Raw genomic sequence first — 13,009 nt, 5'->3', positions numbered from 1 at the left:
TATGTCATGTCTTGCCCATTTTCTAAATGTGTGAAGGTGTTTGGGAACGAAGTGAAGGAAGGAATACTTCTCCGTTCAATGCTACTCTGGTACATTCAGCCTACATGCAATTATAAAGCACAAGGGAATACTTTATAATGGTACTGGTTCAGATGGTACAGTGTCTGCCTGCAATGCTGGAGACCCGGGTTCGATCCCTGGGTTGGGAAGATCCCCTGGAGAAGGAAATGGCAACCCACTCCAGTACTCTTGCCTAGAAAATCCTATGAACAGAAGAGCCTGGCGGGCCATAGTCCATGGAGTTGCAAAGAGTCAGACATGACCGGGCAACTTTACTTACTTACAGAAAACAAACTACAAATTTCCAGAATTTATAACTATGTCCAATTTTACTTTGCCTGAGGTTACAACCTTCTTTGTATTGTATTTACTTTGATACCAGTATTTCAGTATCTAAACTTTTGAGTTTTATTAGGGAAAAAAGGCTTTCAGTTTATGCTATATTATTAACATATGGTCATCCTGTAGCTGAAGAATACAAAGTAAATTTCTGTCTAACCAAATAGCAATGTGGCCTTTTAAGTCTGTTTCTAAATGCTGAGGTATAGTAATTCTACGTGTATACTAAAATACTATTAACAACCATATTTTAATCTGTAAATTTAAAAAGGAAAAAATGACCCAGTCACTGAGCTGCCACCAGGGACTCAGCGGACTCCCCTCGCTTCCTGATGGAGGCTCTGTCCTCCCGCCTGCTTTCTCCCGCTGCTACCTTCCACAGGCCATTTCCACCGAGGAAAAGGAATCATATTGTATGTCCCCTATTGAGACACTCTACTCTTTCAACCCTTTGCTGATGCAAGTGAGGGTGATGATCTGCTTCCTGCTGGCACCGAGGATTATATCCATATAAGAATTCAACAGAGAAATGGCAGGAAGACCGTTACTACTGTCCAAGAGATCGCTGATGATTACGATAAAAAGAAACTAGTGAAGGAGTTTAAGAAGAAATGTGCCGGCAATGGTACTGTAATTGAGCATCCAGAATATGGAGAAGGAATTCAGCTACAGGGTGAGCAGCACAAGAACATATGCCAGTTCCTGGTGGAGACTGGACTGGCTAAGGATGACCAGTTGAAGGTTTACGGGTTTTAAGTGCTTTTGGCTTACTGAAGCTTAAGTGAGGATTTCCTTGCAATGAGTAGAATTTCCCTTCTGTCCCTGGTCACAAGTTTAAAAACCTCACAGCCTGTATAATGTAATCATAATTTGGGATTTGCTTTTAACTTGGACTAGTGTAACTCCTACACGTAATAAACTGAAAAGAGCCAAAAAAAAAAAAAAGTTAAAAATGAAAACATATACTCAGTGACCTTTGGGAAAAGCTGTCTCTTTATCTTCATAAAATCAACTCATTTAGACATCTGTTTCATTTTGCCCAGAATTTGAAGTATCTTCTCAAGTTAACAATTAACGTTACTGACAAGATTTATGGTAATCCTAAACTTGCTTCCCTGGTGGCTTAAGCAGTAAAGACTCTGCCTGCAATGCAGGAGACTGGGGCTCAATCCCTGCATCGGGAAGATCCCCTGGAGAAGGAAATGGCAACCAACTCCAGTATTCTTGGCTGGAGAATTCCATGGACACAGTAATTCTAGTCATGGAGCTGCAAAGAGTCGGACATGACTAAAGCGACTTAACACACAATCCTTTTAAATAATGCAGGTAGGAGATGAAATTAAGTACTTCTATCTGCAAACAAACAAACACTAGAGCAGTGAATGTTCCTCTTTGAAAAATAATCATCTCAGAAAACCAACTTAATGGATAATAAATTCATGACAAGTAATTGTAAGACCATTAATGAAAAGGAATCTAGTAAGCAAAAAAGAATTGATGCTTTCGAACTGTGGTGTTGGAGAAGACTCCTGAGAGTCCCTTGGACTGCAAGGAGATCCAACCAGTCCATCCTAAAGGAAATCAGTCCTGAATATTCATTGGAAGGACTGATGTTGATGCTGAAGCTCCAATACTTCGGCCACCTGATGCAAAGAGCTGACTCATTGGAAAAGACCCTGATGTTGGGAAAGACTGAAGGCAAAAGGAGAAGAGGGTGGCAGAGGATCAGATTGCTGGATGGCATCACTGACTCAATGGAAATGAATTTGAGCGAACTCCGGGAAATAGTGAAGGACAGAGGAGCCTGGTGTGCTGCAGTCCATGTGGTCGCAATTAGTCGGACAAGACTTAGCGACTGAACACACACACAAAATACCCACACTGACATCCGCTACCTTCTGCCTCCAACATCACGTGAAATGGTGGCCCAACTGGCTCTACAGGGCTTGGCTACAGACTAACCTCCCCACACATCTGCTCCTATTCTAACCAAGCCAGGCCACTCTAGGGGCCTGCACCACCAGCTCAGCAAAGCATCCAACCTGGGGCAGGAAACCGGCAGGACTATGACACGGCACCGTTGTAGAGAATGTTATCACAGGATCACATTTTTGTTTTCATGGCATTGTCCTTAGCCCGGAGAACGGAAGCAGGCTCTAATTTTGACAAGATTCCAAAACATGGATATAAAATAATTACAGTAAACATTTAATGACTGTTAGAATAGTCTTATTTTGACTTTCAGAAAAATGTATGCATGTATTCAGTTCAGTTCAGTTCAGTCGCTCAGTTGTGTCCGACTCTCCACGACCCCATGAATCACAGCACGCCAGGCCTCCCTGTCCATCACCAACTCCTGGAGTTCACTCAAACTCATGTCCACAGAGTCGGTGATGCCATCCAGCCGTCTCATTCTCTGTCATCCCTGTCTCCTCCCACCCCCAATCCCTCCCAGCATCAGACTCTTTTCCAGTGAGTCAACTCATCGCATGAGGTGGCCAAAGTATTGGAGTTCCAGCTTTAGCATCAGTCCTTCCAATGAACACCCAGGATTGATCTCCTTTAGAATGGACTGGTTGGATTTCCGTGCAGTCCAAGGGACTCTCAAGAGTCTTCTCCAGCACCACAGTTCAAAAGCATCAATTTTTCGGCGATCAGCTTTCTTCACAGTCCAACTCTCACATCCATACATGACCACGGGAAAAACCATAGCCTTGACTAGACAGACCTTGGTTGGCAAAGTAATGTCTCTGCTTTTTAATATGCTATCTAGGCTGGTCATAACTTTCCTTCCAAGGAGTAAGCGTCTTTTAATTTCATGGCTGCAATCAGCATCCGCAGTGATTTTGGAGCCCCAAAAAATAAAGTCTGACACTGTTTCCACTGTTTCCCCATCTATTTCCCATGAAGTGATGGGACCATAGAACACACCTAAAGGAAGGATGTCATAAAAGTTGCTGGGCATTTGTGCTATATTTCATTTGGAATCTATGATGTGTTAAGTAGAATAGAGGACTACTAGAATATGGCAAGCCACTCCAGTACTCTTGCCTAGAAAATCCCATGGATGGAGGAGCCTGGTAGGCTGCAGTCCATGGGGTCGCTAAGGGTCGGACACGACTGAGCGACTTCACTTTCACACATTGGAGAAGGAAATGGCAACCCACTCCAGTGTTCTTGCCTGGAGAATCCTAGGGATGGGGGAGCCTGGTGGGCTTCCGTCTGTGGGGTCACACAGAGTCGGACACGACTGAAGTGACTTAGCAACAGTAGCAGCAGCAGAATACTGTTTAAAACTTTGCATGTTTAATTTAGGTATAATAGTACTTTGTTTTATACTGGTCTTTGGTTATCCCCTAATTAGTCTACTTTTACCTCTAATTTTTTTTTTGTGGAACAAGAGGCAATAACATAAGACAGAGGCAGAGATGAAAAGACTAGTCCATATTGCTCAGAGCACATTTCTATCAGAACCATTTGCAAGACGCTCATTTAAAAGTCCTCAATCCCACACCAGACTTCATAAATCCATCCCTAACACTACGTCTAAGAACCTGTAGTTTAAACAAACTCTCCACAATATTCTTGTGCAAAATAATAATACAATAAAATGAAGCGGCTTTCCACTCCTTCTTCGTGGAGCCTAGAAGAGACCCTCAGACGGTTTTAGTTCACAAGCCTGATGAGAGAAGTGCACCCACACATTCCAGCGATGGCTAAGATGCTGCAGAAAGCCAGGAACAAAAAAGTACATCAGCTGGTTTCTATTCATGCTGCCCAACAGTAGTAATCCTGGAAGGGAGTGGGAGCGAGGGAACCTGAGAACACCTGTTATCATTACGCTCGTCTCAGTTTCCCTCAGGTAGATTTCAAACCTGCTAGATGATTACTCTAACAGAGGTTGCACAAACAATCCCAAGAGTGACATGCGGCATACAGAGGAAGATGGTGAAAATATCTGGAGTAAAGTTTGAAGACTCAGAGTGTATTAAAGCTCGATCTAGCAAAACAGTCATCTGGAGGGGCTCAGAGAGTGACTGACAGCTCTGGAGGAGTCTTTTTCTTTCTTAAACCATCAGGGACCTAGTTTCACAAAGGGCGTAAGATTGCTCCGAGGCAAAATGAATCATCATGGCAAAGTGCCACTCAGTGGGTTTGGCTGAACCAGCACTGCATCTTTTCTTTTCACTCATTCAGAGAGGAGATCAGAATGTTGTTGATCAACATTCACAAAGCTGGAGATATACTTCAGAATGGATTTCCAGGTTCCTCTTTATTGCTTCTTGCTGAGTCTAGTGAGGGATGACGAAATGACTAATTCTTGAGAGGCCTTAGAATCACTGTCAAGGACCATGGTAGAATAATATGTATGTTACATACTAACTGTTTAGAAATTGGTCTGTGGGTTTAAAACATAAAGATTAAAAAAAAAAAAGCAAGGCTGAAAATACACAAGTAGCTCCACTGTCTGCTAAGTCATTGGCAGAATAAATTCCACCTATAAGAGAAAAGTCTGTTTAGGCCCAACTTTGGCTTAAGCAGCAATTTGCTTATCTGGTACTCTATACAGAGATAGTATCTCTGGAAAAGAATAGATTTTTAGTTTATTCTACCAGATGAACTGAAAGATTTTTGCTAGAAATAAATGAAGCTTCAGATCGGCACCACGCTTCAGAAATTTGACTCAGAAATAAAGCAGCAGAAGAGACAGAGGCAGAAAGAATGAGGAGGAGGTTATCTTTAAATTAAAAAATAAAGAAAATGAAACAGTTTACCTCCTAGGAGTTGGGAATCACAACTCAGAAAAAGGAGATGCTTGGAAATTCTAAAACTTAATTTTCACACCTGTTTCCTCTCCTGAACTCAAGTCAGAGTAATGGCAGAAAGACAAACCCATGGCCTGCTTGGAAGAAGAAACAAACCATATCAATACTCTCTACTCTGGATTCCACTCCCCTATGTTGTAAAGTGGGTTTTGTTAGATTTGTTGTTATTGGGACCCACTTGAATATTAACAGAACAATTCAATGCAAAGAAATAGTTCACATAGGATAAAGGTTTAAGGGTCTTTAAAGCCTTTTTTCCCTCCTCCCTTTGGTTCTTTTTTTTTAAAGGTGTGCTTAACTTTCTGGAATAACAAAAACAAAACCAAACACAGAAGAAAAACAGTCCCAAGCAGCCCACACACACAAAACTCCACTGGCATTATCTTCATCACCATCTCCTAGAACAATCGCACCTTTTGTCATTTCTGGTGGAGGTACAGCTGCTGAAGAAGCCAAGACTTAGTAGAGAAAGCTAAGACATGAAGGGAGGGAAGAAAATGCTTCCTTTGTTAACGAAAAGCTGTTTCCATTTAAAAGTTTCAACATACTATGGAATAGTGAATGCACTTTTGTGAGCAAACGCAAAGCGTACAATGAAGGAAAGCTACCTGTCAACTAAGTAAACAGTCATCTGAAGGCATCCCAAACCTCCACTTTTCTTGAAAAATGTAGGGGAGAGGGGGAGGGAGTATGTACTATTAGTAGACACAGTGGAGGATGTGTCTAAAACGTATAGTAAATATGACACATAGGGCTACTAGAGGGCTACAGAAAGCTATAAATTAAATTTTCATTTAATTACAATATTAAGAAATCCCAAGGCGAATATGTTTTTTTAAAAGACCACAAGGCTATAATCAATTGTTCTAGCATGCATTAAAAATGGCGTGCTTGGGAAAGCATTTTATTGAATTTCACAAATATTCCACTGAGTTTATTTTCCTTTATGAAGCAATGCCTGAAGACAGGTAAGGACAAGCTAGAGTTTCTGTTACACAACAGCAGGCTCTTGTGATAAACCTGATTACAATACCCTGTCAGAGGTGAACTTCCTGCTTTGCTATTAAAAAAAAACACAGTGCCGCACCCTTACTTATTGTTGTTTCGAAGCAAAAATTCAGCTGAGAAAAAGCTAATGCTACATGCACCTGTTAACCCAAACCTCAAATAAGACTTTCTATGGCAAAGGGAAATTAATAAAGAATAAAAATATGTCAGAAGAGATGACAAAGCACTGTAATATATTATTTATGGAGGAAGGATAAAATGAATTCCACACACATTATGATTTATAAAACAGTTTAATTCACATTTCTGGTCTGCTAGAATTATCTTAATTGTTGTAAATCTATCAGAAATAACAAGAAATATACTTTTTAATATTCAAAATCCACTCTTCTGAAAGCCTATGGTGAACACATTACTTCATGTGAAATATAGTCTTGGTCCTGGGGATAAGACCATTTCAGAAACATGCTGTTGACTTGCCCAGACCAAGATAAACCTTATGAACAAATACAAATTTATGAACCGATGACCAACTGAACAGGAGACGGTCATTTGGTTTGGCCTCAGGATCAGAGTTGGGAAAAACCTATCGAAGTTCTCCTTCTTAAGATGCATCTGTCCTCCAAACATTCTGCTTATTGCAGAATACCTACATTTAAATTCACCTATCTGTACTAAAGCATATTAGAAGCTGGTATCCAGAGGAGCAGACAATCCCCAAATAATTTCCATTTGATCTTGGCAGGGTTATGTGATTATTTTTGCAGCAGCCTAACCTTTGTCATTGGGCTTCCCTGGTGGCTCAGTCGGTAAAGAATCCACCTGCAATGCAGGAGACCTGGGTTCGATCCCTGGGTTGGGAAGATCTCCTGGAGGAGGGCATGGCAACCCCCTCTCGTATTCTTGCCTGGAGAATTCCATGGAGAGAGGAGCCTGGCGGGCTGCAGTCCACAGGGTCGCAAAGAATCAGACATGACTGAGTGACTAAGCACAGCACAACCTTTGTCATTACTCAGTTTTCCTTGCTGCTGCTGCTGCTAAGTCACCTCAGTCGTGTCCAACTCTGTGTGACCCCATAGATGGAAGCCCACCAGGCTCCCCCATCCCTGGGATTCTCCAGGCAAGAACACTGGAGTGGGTTGCCATTTCCTTTTCCAATGTGTGAAAGTGAAAAGTGAAAGTGAAGTCGCTCAGTCGTGTCCGACCCTTAGCGACCCCACGGACTGCAGCCTACCAGGCTCCTCCATCCATGGGATTTTCTAGGCAAGAGTACTGGAGTGGCTTGCCATTGCCTTCTCCGACTCAGTTTTCCTTAGGAGAGTACAAAACTTGGTTCTCATTCCTTCTCCTGGGAAGCAGAGTTTGGGGGAGGCCTGGGCTGAGCATGCTGGGTACCAGGGGTGGGTACTGACACAGGATCAAACTAAGTCACAGACACTTAGCATGAAATCACTGGCTTCACTTTGCAAACATCAGGTATTATTTTTCTAAAAAAAGTCATTCATGTAGCCTCAAACATACATTTTCTGATTGGGGTAATTTACTATTGGTTTCGGTACATGGGTGAGCAGTATGAAGAACTGATAAGATTATTAATCTCACAAGCTGGTTTTCATGAGTGATACTGACACACCCATAAATCAGGTTTGTAAATGTCCTTACTTATAAGCAGAAATTACATCCCTTATGCATTTACCACTAAAATATCAGTGGAATGCTTTTTTAATTTTTTCAGCCAAATGCCACTATTTAATAGCCTCCTGATACATAATAAATACAAAAGAAGCAGACTAGAGCTTACTACTTAGGTAGAAAAAAATCCCCAACAAATCTATTTGAAATCTTCTGTAAATAAAGTATTTAATTCTGTTTTTCAGCTATTTCAAATCATTTAATCAATAAACACAGAGTCCTTTTCCATGTATACAGAATTGTATTATATATGAGGTCTTACGTGTGTGTGTGTGTGTATGTGTGTGTACGCCTGCTCAGTCATATCTGACTTTGCAACCCCATGGACTAAAGCTTGCCAGGCTCCACTGTCCATGGAATTCTCCAGGCAAGAATACTAGAGTGGGTTGCCATGCCCTCCTCCAGGAGATCTTCCCAACCCAGGGATCAAATTTGCATCTCTTGCATCTCCTGCATTACAAGGCAGATTCTTTACCACTGAGCCACCATGGAAGTCCATGAAGTCTTATGGATGACAAATACAAGTAGTACATGATTCCTACAGTCAAAGAGTAGCTAGGGATGCAACAAATATACAAACAAACCAACTATTACATCTGCCCATGGACTCCTCCTTTAGTATTCCCTCTGTGGTTCTCCCTCCAGAGACAACTAGTATCCTGAATTTTGCTTACCATGAACTTTTTTAATAGTTTTATCATACATATAAATATATGTATATATTTAGTTTAACTTCTTTTTTGAGCTTAACAAAAATGGCATCATACTGTACATAGTTTCCTAAGATTTGCCTCTCACACTTGACAGAATGTTAGATTCATTCCTGCCGCTTGTATCTTGATTGATTAATACACCATGTCTGACTATGTCACATTTTATCCCTTTTTCTGGTGACAGACATTTAGATTGTTTCCAGTTCTATTTGTTTGTTTGTTTTCATCACCTAGCTGCCTTCTTTAGCCTTTTAGCCTTGTATCCTTAAACACTAATCTCCATCAATAGACAACTAGTGAGGTAATTGTGGCATATATATTCTGTGCAACTTCCAGAAAAATAAATAAAAAGTTAAAGTTAGTAAGTTAATTGCAGTTATACAAGAGATTAAAAGAAAACTAAGATCATGGCATCTGGTCCCATCACTTCATGGCAAATAGATGGGGAAACAGTGGAAACAATGGCAGACTTTATCTTTTTGGGGTCTAAAATCACTGCAAATGGTGACTGCAGTCATAAAACTAAAAGATACTTGCTCCTTGGAAGGAATGTTATGACCAACCTAGACAGCATATTAAAAAGCAGAGACATTACTTTGCCAACAAAGGTCTGTCTAATCAAAACTATGGTTTTTCCAGTAGTCATGTATGGATGTGAGAGTTGGACTATAAAGGAAGCTAAGTGCTGAAGAATTGATGCTTCTGAACTGTGGTGTTGGAGAAGACTCTTGAGAATCCCTTGGACTGCAAGGAGATCCAACCAGTCCATCCTAAAGGAAATCAGTCCTGAATATTCACTGGAAGGACTGATGCTGAAGCTGAAACTCCAATACTCTGGCCACCTGATGTGAAGAACTGACTCATTTGAAAAGACCCTGATACTGGGAAAGATTGAGGGCAGGAGGAGAAGGGGATGACAGAGGATGAGATGGTTGGATGGCATCACTGACTCAACGGACATAAGTCTGAGTAAATTCCAGGAGCTGGTGATGGATAGGGAGGCCTGGCGTGATGCAGTCCATGGGGCTGCAAAGAGTCAGACATGACAGAGTGACTGAACTCAACTGAACTGAAGAGATTATCCCTATTCTTAGAAAATATACACTAAAATATTTAGGGATGATGTGCCATGTAAATGTAACTTACCCTCAATGATTCAGAAATAGAACTGCAGAGATAGATACAGTGATAGAATAGCACAAAGGATAAAACTGTATGATAAAATAGTAATAACACTTGAATCTGGGTAGAAGATATATTTTTATTTTTGCAGATTTTTTTATAAATCTAAAAATATTTCCAAATAAAAGTTTATTAAAAAAAAAAAAAAGCTCTCCAAAGATAGACCATGTTCTTGGATTGGAAGAATCAATATTTTTAAAATGACTATACTACCTAAAGCAATCTACAGATTCAATGCAATCCCTATCAAATTATCAATGTCATTTTTCACAAAACTAGAACAAAAAATCTGATAATTTGTATGGAAACACAAAAGACTGAACTACCAAAGCAATCTTGAGAAAGTAAAATGGAGCTGAAGGAATCAACCTTCCTGATTTTGGACTATACTATAAAGCTATAGTCATCAAGACAGTATGGTACTGGCACAAAAACAGAAATACAGACCAATGGAACTAAAAGAAAGCCCAGAGATAAACCCACACACTTATGGTCATCTTATCTTTGACAAAGGAGCCAAGAATATACAATGGAGAAAAGACAATCGCTTCAATAAGTGGTGCTGGGAAAACTGGACTAAAAGAATAAAATTGGAATACTTCCTTGTTAGGAAAATAAACTATACATAAAATAAAACTAAATGCACAAAAATAAACTAAAAATGGATTAAAGACCTAAATGTAATCATCAGAGACGATAAAACTCTTAGAGGAAAACATAGGCAAAACACTCTTTGATATAAATCATAGCAAGATCTTCCATGACCCACCTCCTAGAGTAATGGAAATAATAACAAATGGGACCTAATTAAACTTTAAAGCTTTCACACAGCAAAAGAAACCATAAACAAAATGAAAAGACAACCCTCAGAATGGGAAAAATAACTGCAAATGAAGCAATGGACAAAGGATTAATCTCTAAAATATACAAGCAGCTCAATATCAGAACAAACAACCCAATCAAAAAATGGACAGAAGACCTAAACAGATATTTCTCCAAAGAAGACATACAGATGACCAATAAATGCATGAAAAGGTGCTCAACATCTCTCATTATTCAGTTCAGTTCAGTTCAGTTCAGTCGCTCAGTCGTGTCCGACTCTTCGCGACCCCATGAATCACAGAACGCCAGGCCTCCCTGTCCATCACCAACTCCCGGAGTTCACTCAAACTCATGTCCACAGAGTCGGTGATGCCATCCAGCCATCTCATTCTCAGAGAAATGCAAATCAAAACTACAATGAGGTATCACCTCACACTGGTCAAATGGCCATAATAAAAAAATCTACAATGAATGCTGGAGAGGATGTGGAGAAAAGGGAACCCTCCTGCACTGTTGGTAGGAATGTAAATTGATACAGCCACTATGGAGAACAGTATGGAGATCCCTTCAAAAACTAGGAATAAAACAACCATCAGTTCAGTCGCTCAGTTGTGTCCGACTCTTTGCGACCCCATGAATCACAGCATGCCAGGCCTCCCTGTCCTTCACCAACTCCCAGAGTTCACTCAAACTCATGTCCGTCGAGTCGGTGATGCCATCCAGCCATCTCATTCTCTGTTGTCCCCTTCTTCTCCCGCCCCCAATCCTTCCCAGCGTCAGAGTCTTTTCCAGTGAGTCAACTCACTACCGTATGACCCAGCAATTCCACTACTGGGTGTACACTCTGAGAAAACCATAATTGAAAAAGATACCGTGTACCACAATGTTCACTGCAGCACTATTTACAATAGCTAGGACACAGAAGCAACCTAGATGACCATCAAAAGATGAATGGATAAAGAAGTTGTGGTACATATATACAATGGAATATTACTCAGCCATAAAAACGAACACATTTGAGTCAGTTCTAGTGAGGTGAATGAACCTAGAGTCTTTTAACAGAGTGAAGTAAGTCAGAAAGAGAAAAAAAAATATATCTTATATTAATGCATATATATGGAATCTAGAAAAATGGTACCGATGAACCTCTTTGCAGGGCAGGAATAGAGAGGCAGAGGTAGAGAACAGACTTGTGGACACAGTAGGGGAAGAAGAGGGTGGGAAAAATTGAGAAAGTAACACTGAAACATATATGTTACCGTATGTAAAACAGTTAGCTATTGGGAAGTTGCTGTAGAACACAGGGAGCTCAACCCAGTGCTCTGTAACAACCTAGAGGAGTAGGAAGGGGTAGGGGGTGGGAAGGAGGTTCAAGAGAGAAGGGACATATATATACTTATGGCTGATTCACACTGTTGTATGGCAGAAACCAACACAACATTTTAAAGCAATTATCCTCCAATTTAAAAAATATATACATATATACATACAAAGGCTAACTGCTCCAAAAAAAGCTCTCTAAGACACAAGTGAAAAAGGCAAAGTGCAATAGTTATTGTTATCCAGATATAGTCTCATATTATTTTAAGCTTATACGTTCTATCAAAATCTCTATAAGAAATCATTCCCCTCTTTTACTCCTGCCCCCTCACTCAAGATTAATTTAAAACTAGTCAACAAAAGAGATTTTTATCAGGGTTAGAATTTTGTATAAACGAAAGTTTATAACCATGATCCTCCAATAACATGATCCAGCTGGTAGAAAATTCAGGAGCAAAGATTAGACAATATTTGTGCATAGAGATTATAATTTTCAAAAAAATCCAGGAAAAAATGAGCAGTTGGATACTTTCAGGCATTCAAGAAAGAATTGTTTAGGTAACAATCAGCTAAAAAGCTTCTGAATATTGACTCTATTTCTAAAGTGAAAGAGGAGAGTGAAAAGGTTGGCTTGAAGCTCAACATTCAGAAAACTAAGATCATGGCATCTGGTCCCATCACTTCATGGGAAATAGATGGAAAAACAGTGGAAACAGTGTCAGACTTTATTTTTTCGGGCTCCAAAATCACTGCAGATGCTGATTGTAGCCATGAAATTAAAAGACGCTTACTCCTTGGAAGGAAAGTTATGACCAACCTAGATAGCATATTGAAAAGCAGAGACATTACTTTGCCAACAAAGGTCCGTCTAGTCAAGGCTATGGTTTTTCCCATGGTCATGTATGGATGTGAGAGTTGGACTGTGAAGAAAGCTGACCGCCAAAGAATTGATGCTTTTGAACTGTGGTGCTGGAGAAGACTCTTGAGAGTCCCTTGTACCGCAAGGAGATCCAACCAGTCCATTCTAAGGGAGATCGATCCTGGGTG

At 40.3% G+C, this 13,009-nt stretch overlaps 1 protein-coding gene and 1 pseudogene across 4 annotated transcripts in view; one reads left to right on the top strand and one right to left on the bottom strand.

Annotated features, from left to right (window-relative positions):
* The window catches only part of TAF1B (TATA-box binding protein associated factor, RNA polymerase I subunit B), a 67,527-nt gene that overhangs the window by 16,154 nt on the left and 38,364 nt on the right, over nucleotides 1-13,009 (bottom strand). The gene's annotated exons all lie outside the window — the stretch shown is intronic.
* LOC148776098 (eukaryotic translation initiation factor 1 pseudogene) lies at nucleotides 815-1,155 on the top strand (annotated as a pseudogene).

Source organism: Moschus berezovskii, chromosome 11 (assembly GCF_049115385.1).
Source record: "Moschus berezovskii isolate FMDL1 chromosome 11, NW_MosBer_1.0, whole genome shotgun sequence".
Lineage (NCBI taxonomy): Eukaryota > Metazoa > Chordata > Mammalia > Artiodactyla > Moschidae > Moschus > Moschus berezovskii.
The sequence above is the reverse complement of the archived record's forward strand: the minus strand, read 5'-3'. Positions and strand labels throughout refer to the sequence as shown.